Here is a 12986-nt window from a genome sequence, read left to right as displayed (position 1 = left end):
TCCAATACTATTTAAATGCATTAATTTTTTTCGAATACTGAGAAAACTAATAAATATTTTTGAAAAATTTAAACGCAGAATGAAAGATTACATTATTACTGAGGGCCGAAAGTTCCTTAGAATAAACAAAAAGTTTCTTTTGAATGAAATATTTGAAATTAAAAACACACTAAATTTTCTCTTTTTTTTTCGCCCCTGCAACTTATAAAAATAAACATAGAAGTTTTCAGAGACTTTAGGCCCTCGGTAATAAGGTAATCTTTCATTCTACGTTTAAATTTTTCAGAAATACTTATTAGTTTTCTCAGAATTCTAAAAAAATGAATACATTTAAATAGCATTGGACAAATATTTTGCGCTTACCCCCTTAAAAATAAGAAAACTGACAGAAAAATTTCTAGTAGTTTCAAGGCAAGTAATATATGAGATTTGTCTATCAGCTATAATTATGAAGAAATGCAAATTTTCAGATGCAAAATCTAATTATTATAATCATACATAGATAAGTCTAATCGAAAATATATACGAAAATATAAGAAAATATACGATCTACATTAAACACTCTGTAAAATATGATATTTCTACACAAGAGACTTTCTGTAAAAATGTTAAAATGTATCTAATTGGCTTAAAAAATAAATATATTTCATATATCGAACATTAATATCATTTCGTGGACCTCAAGAAAGCATTTGACGGGGTATGCAATACTAATTTCTCAAAGTGAAGATGATTTACAACGTATGCTGCACCAATTCAACATAATTTCCAGAAAATTTAACATGTTAATTTTCTCACAAAAGACAAAATGCATGCTTATAACAGCAAATTCAATAAGATGTAAATTGGAGCTGGAGGGTCAGATAATAGAGCAAGTGATGGAGTTTAAATGTTTAAGCATCACACTATCTAGCTAAGGAAAGCTCGAAAGAGAAGTTGAAGATCAAGTGAATAGAGCAGACAGAGCCGCAGGTTGCCGGAATGACACAATATGGAGAAATAAAAATAGAAAGATAATATAGATAAGAAATGAAAGGCAGAATTTACATAACAGTCATCAGACCAATAATGACATAAGAGGCAGAAACACGACTTGACACAGAAGATTGCTCGAAACAACGGAGATGAAACCACTTAGAAAAATCGATGGAAAGACACTATGGAACAGAGCTAGAAGTACAGATATATGGCGGAGATGCAAGGTAAAGAACATTAATATCTGGGTAAGAAACAGAAGAGTAGAATGGAATGACCACGTAAGGCGAATGACAACAAATAGAGTAGTAAGGACAGCGAAAAACGGTTCCCTAATAGGAAGACGATCAGTGGGAAGACCACGACAACTAGTCCAGGGTAATAAGGATTTTCTCGGGACACTCAAAGATCCAGGTAGCTGACTACTTTTTTAGTTATTGTAGACCTATAGGAAGAAAACATACCTGTTTCCTGCCTAGAATTTGCGCCCGTTTTTAATTATTAAAAATTTAGTGCAAAAATCGCGATTTTTTCGATTTTTTGCACCCCATTTAAAAGCTAAATAGTTGACATAAAATTACAAAATTAAATTTTTTAGAACATTGAAATGCCGATTTTTGAAAGTTAAAAAGTTAATTTGTTGCTACGCAAACTGCAGAATAAGTGAAAATCGTTATTTGTTAATAACTATTACTAAAACTACCTTAGAACTTTAGTGTTTCACCTAAAGTTGGCTATTGGGGTACTTAACAAACCTTTAAAATTTGAGACCCATCCATTAATTAGTTTAAGCGTTATTCTATTTGTTTATCCCAGAGACCTTTATTTTGCAATGACATAAGATAGAAAATAATGAAGATAGGGCAATTCTGAGTATGCCAAATGAAAGTAGAAGAGTGGTAGTATCAAAATGTATTAAAAAAAGATAAAAATATTAATCAATACATATAATCAAAAATCTTAATGCCAAATTTTTGAAATTTTGTATTTTATAAATATTTAGAATAACTTTACAAATATTGTCCGTAGGAACAATCTTTTTATATATTCAAAAAGCTAGTATTTTAACACGAATTTTCAAATAAAAAAATTAGCCTGGGTTCGTTAGGGACAAAGTTAGCAATGTGTTTTTTTAATTCACAGCTAATTTTTTATACGTGGTAGTCAAAACGTAAACACATATTTTATTTGTCGTCTGCAATAAACTCAATTTCTGAGAGTTGTAACGGGAAATAAATTATTGGAAGTATCTAGTGAATAATATAAGACATTAAGTTAAGGACAGTGATAAGAAAAAACTTTAAAATCGGTGAAATAGCATCGGAATAATACCAAGAACCTATAAAAAGTAAGATCGCTACAATTGATAAGCTTGTCTAACATCAAAGCGTAGAAACGAAACCTTGACCGTTGAAATTGCGACGTTGCCGTTGTGAGTAGACTTTCAGGATAACCACAGAAAATAACAACGGATAATAAACAAACAAAATAAATACGGTAGACGCTGTCTTCTCTGCACTGTTGAGGTGGAAGACAGTGTTTGGCGCCGGAAAATGGAAAAATTAGAGAGTGATGACACACATCCAGAAGGAGGGTCAAAAATTGATCAATTAATAATAATGATGAGCCTCCTCACCGATGACATTAAGGAAATAAAAAGAAATCAAAAAGAAAGTAAGGAAACAATAGAAAAGCTCATTATGGAAAACAGAGAGCTGAGAAAAGAAAATGCAGAACTGAAAGAAGAAAATAAAGAGATCAAGGAGGGACTCAGAGAAATAACAAAAAACATGGAAGTTATGGAAAAACACCGACGAATAAACAACGTAGTTATAAGCGGCCTAACAATAGACACATATGAGCAAGCACGGTTAAAAGGAAAAATCAACAATTTCATCAAACACCACTTAGGAATAGAGGTGAAAATAAGAAATGCTCACAAGCTAGGGGAAAAAACATGTCTAATTGAATTAGAAAACCAAGAGGAAAAAAGAAAAATAATGGAAAAAAAGTACAAGCTAAAAGAAATTAAAGAGCACAAGGTATATATCAACGAAGATACAACCATAAAAGAACGAGATATACAGAAAACAATTAGAAACATTGCCCAGGAAGAAAGAAATAAAGGAAATGAAGTCAAAATTGGAGTAAAAAAAATATGGGTAAATAACATCGAATGGAAGTGGAACGACAAAGAGGGCACAATAATCAAAACAGCATCAAAAAACTAACAAATAACTGTACCATAGGAATAACGTTGACGAAACAAGCACAGAAAAAGGATAGTGATAATACAAAAAAAGGAAACAAGAGGAAAAAAACAAAAACCGGACCAAAAAACAAGAAAACATGTCGAAAAGAATACTTACTTTTAGGAACATGGAATGTAAGAGGCACATATGGCGAAGGTAAACTTAAACATCTTGCGAGAGAAATCGAAAAGTTCCAATTTGACATAGTAGCCTTGCAGGAGACGAAACAGCTGGGAAATGATATATTAGAAATAGAAGATACATTGTTTTTTAACAGCGGTGGAAAGAATCGAATATTAGGCACAGGTTTTATGATAAGAAAAGAACTAAAAGAAGCAATAGTAGAGTTTAAACCGATATCAGACCGCATATGTACTATCAGGATCAAAGGAAAATACCAAAAAATCACCCTCATAAATATTCACGCTCCATCCGAAGAAAAAGATAATGATGTTAAAGAATGTTTCTACAGTGAACTAAACAGAACAATCGAAAGTATACCCAGATATGATATGAAAATTATTTTAGGCGACGCTAATGCCAAAATAGGGAAGGAAGAAGTGTTTGGACCGACAATAGGAAAGCATAGCAAACACAATGAAACTAATGAGAACGGACAATTTCTCATAGATTTCGCAAGAGAAAAAAATATGATCATAATGAGCACATATTTTGAAAGAAAAGAAATACATAAGGAAACATGGATATCGCCAGATAGAAAGACTAAAAACCAAATAGATCACGTGCTGATTGAAAAAGAAGAACAGCAATGTATAAAGAAGATAAGAACATACAGAGGACCAGATGCCGACTCTGATCATTACATGGTGGGCATCAAAATGAAACAACTGATACCAGAAAACAAAAACAAAATAAAGGTAAAGAAATATATAAATAAACCAATTCGATTAGCAACAAAGAAAGAGCAAGAAACGTATGGGGAAACAATGGAAAGAGAACTAAAAAAGATACAAACAGAAGAACGAACAGAAAACAACTGGGACATCATAAAGCAAGTAATGAACAAAGCAGCAAAAGAGTGTAATAAACAGGAGAATAAAAAGAGAAAGGAGTGGTTCGACATAGAATGCCAAAACGAAATAGAACTAAGAAAATCATTAAGGATGGAAATGATAATGAAAGAAACGACAGAGACGAAGAATAAATATATAGAGCAAAGAAATAAAGTAAAGAGATTGCTGAGAGAAAAGAAGAGAAAACACGTAGAAAATAAGCTAAAAGAAATAGAAGAGAACTACAGAAATAAAGAAATAAGAAACCTGTATCAAGGTGCCAGAAATGAGAAAAGAGGATACCAACAAAAACCAATATTCGTTAAAAACAAAGCGGGGAATAATATAAGCGGTGAAGCAGAAATAGTAGAGAGATGGAAAGAGTATTTTGACGAGTTACTAAATGGCAAGAATAAGTCAAACCAAAGAGAATACATGGAAGCAGAAGAAGGAAATGAAAACTTAGAAGACATAGAAGATAATTCACCCAGCAAAGAACAAATCGAGGAAATCATAAAAGATTTGAAGAATAACAAATGTCCTGGAAGCGATAATATAACAGCAGAGATGATGAAATATGGTGGAAAATTGCTACATGAGTGGATATACAAGATCATAAAAGAGATATGGAGAATAGAACGGATACCAAAAGATTGGAAGGAAGCAATTATTTGCCCATTACACAAAAAAGGAGACAAAACAGAATGTAGTAATTACAGAGGAGTAGCATTACTAAATACCATATATAAAATCTTATCAAAATCCATAAAAGATAAACTTGAAAAAGAAGCGGAAAATATAATAGGTGAATATCAGTGCGGATTTAGACGAGGAAGAAGCACAACGGACCAAATATTCGTAATCAGAGAATTACAAGCAGAAAGCTATGAACACAACCTACCAACGATAGCGCTATTCATCGATTTCCAGCAAGCGTACGATAGAATAAAGAGGAAGAATTTAAAGCAGGCGCTTGAGGAATTGGGAGTTAGCAGAAAGTTACGCAACATGATACATATTACGTTAGAAAATACAGAAAATAGAGTCAAAATAAACAACCAATCATCAGACACATTTATAGTAAATGAAGGAGTAAGGCAGGGCGATCCTTTGTCATCATTACTCTTTAACTTATGCCTAGAAAAAATAATGCGAGAAGCAAAAATCAATAGAGAAGCACTCCTATATCAAAAACGACACCAAGTTTTGGCATTTGCGGATGATGTGGTGTTGCTTGCAAGAGGAACAAAAGAGCTACAGGAAATAGTACAGAGAATAGTAAAAGCAGCGAAGAAAATGGGACTCCACATAAATGAAACTAAAACAAAATGTATGGAATGGACAGATGGTCAGTTCAGGAATGGACAAAAGCTTAAAGTAGAAGTAGAAGAAGGAACATCATACGAATTCGAAATGGTAGAAAGATTTACATACCTAGGAGCAATAATATCACGTAAACCGAATATTAAAGAAGAAATACAAGCTCGAATAATGGCAGGCAACAAAAGTGTACATGCGCTTAATGGAATGCTGAAAAGCAAGTTTTTATCAAGAAAGGCAAAAATACAGTTATACAAAACAACTATCCAACCAATAGTAACATACTGCAGTGAGACATGGACAATGACAAAAAATGAACAAAGTTTACTGGAGATCTGGGAACGGAAAATCCTGAGGAAGATATATGGAGGAATAATAAGGGACGGTTTATGGTTAAGAAGATCAAATAATGAGTTAAAGGAATTATACAATCAACCTAATATAATAGGAGTGATAAAGGCACAGAGACTTAGATGGCGAGGTCACATAGAAAGGATGCCGAACGCGAGGACTCCAAAAAGGGTACTAAACTACAACATAGCCTCAAAAAAGAGAAAAGGAAGACCGAAAAATAGATGGAAGCAAGAGGTCGAAAAAGATATGGAAAAAATGGGGTTAGAAGGTCAGAGAAGAAAAATGAATAACACGAAGGAATGGAGAAAAATCACATACCAAACCAGAGAAGATCTAGGTACCTAAAGAAAAGTAAAAATGAAGAACGAACAAACTTTTCAAGCCATGGGCCTCTAAGGCCTTTAGTGCTATTATATATATATATATATATATATATATATATATATATATATATAATTTTTTATAATAATTAAGGAATTTCATTGATGCCATTTTAAATATTGGGATTTGTAGTTTTTGTTAAAAAATTTGCATAAACGTTGTATCTTCACAGCACTCTCTACGATTTTTCAAAATTGTAGTTCAGACTGTTACTAGGGGGAACCTACGAATCTACCGAGTTAAAATACCGAAAAATAAATTTCAAACTAATACAATTTTCTGTATCTCCGGATCAACTAAACGGATTTTGATCTTTCTTTTTTTAATTTATATGTAATTTCTACGTACATTACAAATATGCAATTTGTTTATAAATTTATTAATTAATAATTAGTCTAATTTGTTTAAACAATTCTTGAAAAAATATTTTTTTACAAAAATCTATTTTTTTAATCATAGTATCATTAATTATCATACAAAAAGTTAAAGTTCACTTTAATAAATAAAATATTTTTATTAGAAAATTATTTATTGAAGATAATAATTTATTTATTAAAGTAAGTATACCTTAACTGTTTGTATGATTAATAATGATAGTCTGATTAAAAACATGGATTTTTGGGAAAACATTATTTTTTCAAAAATTGTTTAAACAAATTAGACTTTTTATTAATTAATAAATGTCAAATTGCAAATAGACAAATTACATATTTGTAATATACAGAAAACTAACATACAAATTAAAAAAAGAAACATCAAAATATATTCAGTAGATCCCGAGATATAAAAATGATAGTAGTTTTAAGTTGCCTTTTTTAGTTTTTGAACTCGTGCATTTGTCGGCTCCCACCTCCCCCTTCACTTACCACGACTAGTCACCAACTGAACATTTTTAAAAATTCGTGTAAAATACCAACTTTTCGAATATGTACAATGATTTTTCTACGGACAATATTTTTAAAGTTGTTCTAAATGTTTATAAACTACGAAATTTCAAAAATTTGGCATTAGTATTTTTGACTATATGTATTAGATAATTTTTTTATCTTTTTTTATAGGTCTGCATCCCGCGTATGAAAAAAAAGTTGGTTAATAGCAAGCTGAAAATTTGTTAATAGCTTAAGGGTGTCTAGCGGATAAACTTTGATATATGGGAACCTTGGAACAGGTTAAAAATTTGGAACGGTCAGACCACGAAAATGGCACATTTATTTTGTCCGACAGAACAGACCTAAACTTTCCGAACAGAGATTAAACTCTCATGCAAAAATCAGACTGCTATTTATCACCTGTCATAATTCCTGCCATTTGACATATTCTACATGTTCCATTCATTAAAACGCCCATTTGGTGATAAATAGCAGTCTGATTTTTGCATGAGAGTTTAAGTCTGTTCTGTCGGACAAAATACATGTGCCGTTTTCGTGGTCTGACTGTTCCAAATTTTTAACCTGTTCCACAATTAAAACTTCCCCTGTTCCAGTGTTCCCATATATCAAAGTTTGTCCGACTAGACACCCTTAAGCTATTAACAAATTTTCAGCTTGCTATTAATCAACTTTTTTTTCATACGCGGGATCCAGACCTATTAGTATATTTTGATAGTATCACTTTTCTACTTTCATTTGACATACGTAGAATTGCCTTATCTTCATTATTTTTTGTCTTATGTTATTGCAAAATAAAGGTCTCTGGGATAAACAAATAGAATAACTTTTAAACTAATAAATGGATCGGTCTCAAATTTTGAGGGTTTGTTAAGTACCCCAACACACAACTTTGGGTGAAACACTAAAGTTCTAAAGTAGTTTTAGTAAAAGTTATTAACAAATAACGATTTACACTTATTTTGCAGTTTGCGTAGCAACAAATTAACTTTTTAACTTTCAAAAATCGGCATTTTGAAGGTTTTTCAATGTTCTAAAAAATTAAATTTTCTAGTTTTATGTCAACTGTTTAGCTTTTGAATGGGGTGCAAAAAATCGAAAAAATCGCGATTTTTGCACTAAATTGTTAATAATTAAAAAACGGACGCGAACTCTAGGCAGGAAACAGGTAGGTTTTCTTCCTATAGGTCTACAATAACTAAAAAAGTAGTCAGCTACCTAGATCTTTGAGTGTCCCGAACATGGTCTATTTCTAGCTTACTACCCTGGAGTAAACGATAGAACGACAACTTACTGGAGGCACATTGAAAAAACAGACAGAATTATGTCTATACAAAAACAAGAAGAAGAAAAAACATTAATAATGCAATACATAATATTAAAGCAATTATTAAACTTACCATGGTACCAGTTTCCATAACCATAGACATCCGAATTTTCCGACATTTTCGAAACTTTTCTAATCAACGACGGCACAATATGTCAAACTCTGCGCATGCGTATCTACTTCGTTCTCGCGGCAATGAACCCGCACTGAAACAAGAAAAATCCTGTTAAATATATAAAATCAGAAAAAAAACATGAGAAGAGAAGAAGACGAATGAATTAACGAAAAGAAAGACAATGGAGACATGTTATAGAAATTAAAATAGTCTAAAATATATTTAATAAATATCAAATAGCAACAATGAAAGCATACAATTCTTCTAGACGTTTTCTAGGACTAAAAAACAGATATTTTTCTTATATACCGATGAAATACAACAAAACTATTAGTTCTAACACGAAGAATAGGTTAATATAAATCAAATTCAGTGCTATTTTGTATTTAATTCACCATCAAAACATTTTTATCGGATATTTTAATAAGAATCAAACACTAGCTTACCTCCCCGCACTTAATATTTTTCTATACTGATCTATCTATCTATGCGTGATTAATGTGAAATGACCTATCGTCTTTATCAAGAGTGCCAAAATGCAGCCGAAGCGACTACGACAATGACCGAAAACTGGTTTTTTGCACTAAAACCTTTTTCCTGGAATTTCTCATACACAGACAATGACACGATTTGAATTAAAAATTATATATTTTATTTAAATAATGCACGTCATGGATTGAAGGGATACCTAGATTAATTTATGCTATAACTTTTGAAGGAAAAATCGTAGAGATTTCAAATTTTTTATGTAGGTTTATGCGGGTGTAAGGAAAGACACTGTTGAATATGATCTTCTTCTTTTCATGCTGTTTATTATTATTTTTACAAAAAAACTCAAAATATTTTAATTATAGGCGAGGAAATAAATCATTACAGCTCTAACTTTTTTAAAGTAAGACCGATCGTTATGAAACCTTTATTTGCATTTGATTCGGGCGAGCTTCAGGAAAAAGTTGACCTATTGACATGAGGGACAAATGAAAATGGCATTGTTGTAGGCGGAAAATGCATTTTACAAATTGCATATCAAAGTGTCTAAAAAATAAAAATTCACAACTTGGAAAATCTTCTTCTTTTCATATTTTCATGCTTTTCTTTAAGGTGAAATCCTAAGAAAAATAGGTACGAGTCTCAAAAACTTGGTAAATAACTTCTTTGTTTATGTAAGAAGGAACCCTCTTACATTTGAGATCAACATATCTTCCTCTTCCCTTCATATTCTCAACCTTCTTTTGAGTTTTCGTGGAGGTAAAGATCTATAGTGTTAAAACTTGTTATAACGGTTCCTCTTGGAGTAAGAAAGAACCGTATTGGATCTGGTATCTCAAAATATTCTTCTTTTCATGATTTTTATATATTTCATTAAGGCTAATAGACGGAGAGCTAGAGCCGAAAAATCATCGTCATAAGTAATATGGAGTTTTTCCTGTGAAATGTGTCCATTTTATATTGACAATTATGACCCCCTTTCAGGCTGACACCTCAGTGGATACAGGAAGTAGCAATAAGGGATGAAAGGGGAAAGTTAGTGCAGTCATTAAAGGTTTTCACCTCCTATTTTGTTAAACCTCCATCGATTTGCATGAAAATTGGTGACTAGTTAGAGCATACCTCAAGAAACAAAACTGATTCGGTGCCACTTGCACTTTTACCCTGGTGGTGAATACCACCCCTTCCAGCGGGTGAAAACTATTTTATTAAAATAACCCCACAAATCGATAGAGGGACAAATTTTAAGTAAAATTTGTTATATCATCTTATTAAAATAAATGAATACCTTTTGAGTTATTACAGATCAAAGATTTGTCTATTTAAGAGCATATGCGTGAAGTTACGGATGATAATAATAACATGTTAATTAAGTGTATTTTAGTAAAATATTATTTTTATATAATTTGGATATTTAATTGAATTTTTTTTTCATTATAAACTGAATATGTCCAGAAACGGGGGGTGTCCAATAATGAGTACATTTGACATATTCGAATACACTTTTGCTAAATTTATAATATCGAAATAATATAAAAATAATATTTTAGTAACATACAATTAATTAATATGTTCTTTTATCATCCGTCACTTCACGCATGTGCTCTTAAGAGGATCGGTACGTATTTTCGGCTGCAATGCTATTCAAATGGGGATTCATTTTTTTCGAATCCTGAGAAAACTAATAAGTATTTTTGAAAAATTTAAACGCAGAATGAAAGATTACGTTATTAGCGAGGGCCGAAAGTCCCTGAGAACTTCTATAATGTTTATTTTAATAAGTTACAGGGGTGAAAAACTAAGAGAAAATTTAGTGTGATTTTTAATTTCAAATATATCATTCAAAATCAACTTTTTATTTATTCTAAGGGACTTTCGGCCCTCGGTAATAATTTAGTCTTTCATTCTGCGTTTAAATTTTTCAAAAATATTTATTGGTTTTTTCAGGATTCGAAAAAAATGAACACAATGCCGTGGTAATATTTTCCAAATCTATCTTTGTCTTAGAACGCACTCAGCCGAATATATAATTGTCAGCATAATATATTGTCAGTCAAACACTGACAATCAGTGACAATTTTAAATATTTGACATTGCATCGAAAATATGTTGAGTTATTGATAAAATATTATTGATAAGTGTATTTGATAAATAATTGATTTAAGACGTGAACTTAATAAAAAGTTATTTATTGTGTATTATTTGTGGAAGATCCAAGCAGAGAATACATCAGGATAATATATTCTGTGATCCAAGTATTTTGTTGTTAAAGATGTTCAAAATTGTAAGCGTTCCATAACAATATATTATTAAAAAATCACTTTAACACTTTTCCTCTTTTCTCTATTGAGTATTAGTCTTTGTTGTACAAATAAATTATTACAATCACTGAATACATAGTTAGTGAAAAAATTATCACATTTATTAACTGAATTAATAATTTGCAATTATAAGAATAACAGTTATCCAAGAACATTCAAAACCCATCTCTTTAAATTAATGATGACATTTTCAAGTAGAATGACATTCTAGTAATGTTTACATATCCATACCAGTGTGAATTTTACTACACGTAATTTGCCGTGTAAAGACAGAAAAAGTAGGGATACACGTAAAATATTTGCGAATTATGTACCCATAGCCTTAAACACACAAATCTTTGATCTTTAATAACTCAAAAAGTATTGATTTATTTTAATAACATGATATAACAAATTTTACTTATAATTTGTCCCTCTATCGATTTGTGGGGTGATTTTTAATAAAATCGTTTTCACCCCCGAGAAGGGGTGGTATCCACCCCCAGGGTAAAAGTGCAAGTTGCCACCAATTCATTTTTATTTTTTGGGGTATGCTCTAACTAATCACTAATTTTCATGCAAATCGATGGAGGTTTAACAAAATAGGAGGTGAAAACCTTTAAAGACTACACTAACTTTCCCCTTTCATCCCTTATTGCTACTTCCTGTATCTACTGAGGTGTCAGCCTGAAGGGGGTCATAATTATCAATATACAATAGACACATTTCACATGCCAAACTCCATATTACTTATGACGATGATTTTTCGGCTCTAGCTCTTAGACTATAAGGGAAAATCCCAAAGAGAGATACGTATGAGTCTAAAAAACTTGTAAGTTCTTTTTTAGGTAAGAACATACCCTGTTACATTTAAGATCAACAGGTCTTCCTCTTCTTTTCATATTCTCAACCTTCTTTTGAGTTTTCGCAGAGTAAAATATCTATATTGTTAAAACTTGTTATAGCGGTTCCTCTTGAAATAAGAAAGATCCGTATTGGATCTGGCATCATAAAATTTTCTTCCTTTCATATTTTCATGGTTTTTATATTTTTTAAAGGAAAACCCGAACAGGAAGATACTTACGACTCTTAAAAATTTGGTACATACATATATTCTTTTTTTAAGAACGAATTCTGTTATATTTAAGAGCGTAGTCGCAAAATTTCGTGCTAATGCTTTTTAAATGCATTCATTTTTTTTCGAATCCTCAGAAAACTAGGTAATAAATATTTTTGAAAAATTTAAACGCAGAATGAAAGATTGCATTATTACCGAGGGCTGAAAGTCCCTTAGAATAAACAAAAAGTTTCTTTTGAATGAAATATTTGAAACTAAAAATCACACTCAATTTTCTCTTCTGTTTTGCCCCTGTAACTGATTAAAATAAACATTATAGAAGTTTTCAGGGACTTTCGGCCCTCGGTAATAATGTAATCTTTCATTCTGCGTTTAAGTTTTCCAAGAATATTGATTAGTTTTCTCAGGATTGAAAAAAATGAATGCATTTAAAAATAATTGGCCCGAAATTTTGCGTCTATGCTCTTAAGATTAACAGATCCTCCTCTTCTCTTC

At 31.3% G+C, this 12986-nt stretch overlaps 1 protein-coding gene across 2 annotated transcripts in view; it reads left to right on the top strand.

The window, feature by feature from the left end:
• The window catches only part of LOC126883380 (TBC1 domain family member 9), a 92212-nt gene that overhangs the window by 38285 nt on the left and 40941 nt on the right, over positions 1–12986 (top strand). The window lies entirely within an intron of this gene.

Source organism: Diabrotica virgifera, chromosome 4 (assembly GCF_917563875.1).
Source record: "Diabrotica virgifera virgifera chromosome 4, PGI_DIABVI_V3a".
Classification (NCBI taxonomy): Eukaryota; Metazoa; Arthropoda; class Insecta; order Coleoptera; family Chrysomelidae; genus Diabrotica; species Diabrotica virgifera.
Note: the sequence above shows the minus strand (reverse complement) of the source record. Positions and strands in the feature narration are given on the sequence as shown.